Here is a 3,386-nt window from a genome sequence, read left to right on the forward strand (position 1 = left end):
TTAGAAATCCAGGCTCCAGAAGGACGCTCTCCTTTATTTCCAGCTTCAATACCTGTTTCAGGAAATGGCAGTCTGCTTCTCCTTCAAATTGACCTTTTTCCCTGATATTTTAAATATTTTTAACTTCTAAAATGCTGAATTTTGGAGCTTGTACATTTGGACCCTTTTCCTTTGAAGCCATCAGTGTGTATCTGGAGAGCCAAGTGTTGCCTGAATCCGGCTTTTTGAATGATAATTAACCTGCGATGTCACAGTGCTTTCTTTCCATATTTGACAAAATGTAGTCCAGAAGAGAAAACTGCAAGTTGTGGTGAGACTTGTCAAGGTCAAATTTATCACAACAACAAACCCAGAACTGATTTTGCAATAAACTTTAATCAGACCACCTGAAATGTTCAATTTATTTTAAATCCTAACATTTGCACTCAATGTATACGGGCAGACTTCCCAGACACCTTGAGCGTGCACCACAAGGTTCATAAGAGATCAGGCTTCAAATGCTACCCAGCCTATTAAAAATTGAAGTCCAGTGGCTTTGGCACTACTAATTTTGCCAGGAGAACAGAAAACAACCTTTGCTCTTAGTCCATGCACACCTGTTCCACCCACAATCCGCCCCCCAAAACAGCTGGCATAGCAGGAAGTTTCCAGCCAGCAGTGCCCAGGATTTCAGATTGATGACCCAGCAAGGAGGACACTGGGTGCCTGCCACCGCCCCTAGCTGGCACGACAAGCAAGGCCGCACACCTCGTTTGCAATTCTGGAACGCCGCTTGTCAGTACACACCATGGCATAGCAGCATTGGAATAGGGCTAATGGTCTTAAAAGGCCTGGGGTAAAAGCCAAAGCAGATGTTTTTAGTAAAATATTTGAATGAATATGTTCAAACATGAAATTCAGTAGTCTGATTAATTTCCTGAGTTAAGACATGCATACAGAAAAAAAAAAAAGAGATGGAAAAAAAGCCTTTCCTTTTTCAATGTAATGTGAAGTCTTGTTTGTGTTGTAGAAAAAGTATCTGTTGCTTTGATGATGACAAGCTTATCTTCAAATGTTACCTTAATACAGCTACTGTCAAGAAAAGAAACGGCGTGTGACTAACTCGCAGTGAGAGGCCAAGCTGGGCTGTCTTCTTCCCTTTCAAAGCCAGCAGCAGAGATCCTGATGACTCCAGAAGAGTCAGCGTTCCCTGCCGGCGTCAGCATGCCCATTCTTCTGCACAGCACTCTGGCTTCTTGTGGGCTGGCATATCTACTGACAAATGAGGAAAAGAAAACTGACCTCATGAGCTGTGAAATTAGTTAATGGGTGTCTGTGAAAGTCTTGTGCAATTACCTGTTCAGGATGAAGGATCCTTGTGTACTTCCTTAGGGAAGTCTTCCCTTCTCTGTCCCTGCCCGCGGGTCATGCTGTGGACAGCACGCACTGTTGCAGGCTCGGGCTGCTTTGTCATGACCAGTGGCATGGCTTAAACCCTGTGATTACAGTAGGGGCAAGTGGGAACAAAGCATTCATTTTTCATTCTGGTGTTTCACTTAAACAAAGGCACTGGAAAACTACTCTTTAAAGTTTAAAATGTGTTGCTAATTACATTTAAATAATAAATATTTTAATGGATTCTGAGAGCACTAAGTAAATGGAAACCATATTACAAAAAATATTTTTTAGGCAAAAAGAGCAAACCCTTCCTTCTGTGTTGTACAGGTGTGGAGAGTGGTTGTCACTTGTGGAATACTGCTGATGGCAGAAGTTTGGAATGGAATGAGCATCTTCAGAGAGATTACTATTCCTACTGTTCTTCAGACCTTTAAGGTCCAGTCCAAAGCTCAATGAAGGCAGTGGAAAAAAGTGTCAGTTCAGTGACTTCCTATCTTAATATTTACTAGCTCCATCCTCTCATGATAAGCAAAACAAAAAAACCCAAGCCCTAATCCCTTACCCCCCAAAAAACAAACCCAAAATGATGCATGTACAATAGTCTATTGAATTATCTTTGTAAGATATGATGAAATGATAGAAAAGAAATAGTCTTGGACTTTCAGAGCTCAAAACCAAAGTGTTAATAAATTAGAATGACTAGAAACATATCTGTTTGGTAAATCTTAGCAATCAGTTGATTAGCTCAAAACACTATCTTGTTTGCATTTGATAAGGAGAATACTTGTGTTTGCGTTAGAACAGTTGAAGAGCGGTTGCTGACCGGTCTGTTTGCTTTGCGAGGAGGGGCAGGGATGTATGGGAGCTGTGAGCTGTGTGTGTTCATCACCTCCCAGCCCTGCCCTGTGCCCGCAGAGGCCCCTGCTGCTGCACAGCCCCTCAGGCACACCAGCAGCCGCACTGTGCTTTGCAGGAAAAACAATCCTAAAGTAGTCTCAAGGTTTTGGTTGCATGGATTTGGCCCTGATGTCAGCTTGTGTGGAACCTGCCCGTGCAGCAGACTTGCCAGGTAAGGCAAGGATTTCCTTGAGCTTGCCTGAAAAAAGGGACCATGCCAAGCGTAAGGATGCCAGCTCCTACCGACACAAGGCAACTGCTGGCTGGTCCAGACAGCTGCGCCACTGCCATGAGCCAGCTCGAAGCCCTAGTGCCTCACCACACTTCCCAGGAAATGCAGGACTGCTCCCTCTCTCCAGCCACTGCAGCACCTTCGTACCTTGCCACCAGCTGTCGGCGCCGCTCACCCACCACAATCCAGGCGACAGAGTCTGAACAAAGGGAAGCCCATGGCACTGAATAATGTCTTACAATAGGTCACGTCTTTTCTATGCCTCTCCTGTTCTTCTTTTGGGAGTCAGAAAGAAACACTTTAATTTCTGGCTCCTGTATTGTAGTAAGTTGTTACATTAATAATGGAAAAGTATCCATTGGCAGCTGATGCAGAACCCAAGGCTGTGTTAGTGCACCAGAGCGAGGGCTCTGCGGGCCGAGCGGGATCGAGCGAGACCCAGGCCTCGGGCAGGACTGGATCATCTTCGAGGTCTTTTCCGCCCTTAACAATTCAACGACTCAGGAAACAACCTGCACCGTCCCCGGCACGACTGGGGAGCGCAGTGGAGAGGCATGGGCACACCGGGCTGGCACCTCCACGGGGGCCGGGCAGGAGCTGCCGGGGCGCGGTTCCCCCGGAGCTCCGCAGCCTGCGCCGAGAGGTTCGGTCGCGCCGCCCCGGCCCTCCTTCTGGGCCCAGACCAGACGCCACCCGACGGCGTCTCAGCGTCACCGCACGGGGGCGCCGCGGTTTCCCAGCCCGGGGGCACGGGCCGCTGCCTAGACCCGCCCCCGGCGCGGCCAATGGGCGATGGAGGCGGCTCCGAAGCGGCCAATCAGAGGCGGAGGCTGCCCCGGCGCGGCCAATGGACGGTCGTGGCCCCGCGGTCGGGGCGGTG

At 48.3% G+C, this 3,386-nt stretch overlaps 1 long non-coding RNA gene across 1 annotated transcript; it reads right to left on the minus strand.

Annotated features, from left to right (window-relative positions):
• Positions 1-564: 564 nt before the first annotated feature.
• Positions 565-3,171, minus strand: LOC128853484 (uncharacterized). Its single transcript, XR_008452042.1, has 3 exons — positions 2,654-3,171; positions 1,336-1,475; positions 565-1,251 (listed from the first exon to the last, which is right to left on the minus strand). It is a non-coding gene; the product is annotated as an uncharacterized LOC128853484 (long non-coding RNA).
• Positions 3,172-3,386: the final 215 nt, after the last annotated feature.

The sequence above is a fragment of the Cuculus canorus genome, chromosome 13 (genome assembly GCF_017976375.1).
Source record: "Cuculus canorus isolate bCucCan1 chromosome 13, bCucCan1.pri, whole genome shotgun sequence".
In the NCBI taxonomy this organism is placed as follows: Eukaryota; Metazoa; Chordata; class Aves; order Cuculiformes; family Cuculidae; genus Cuculus; species Cuculus canorus.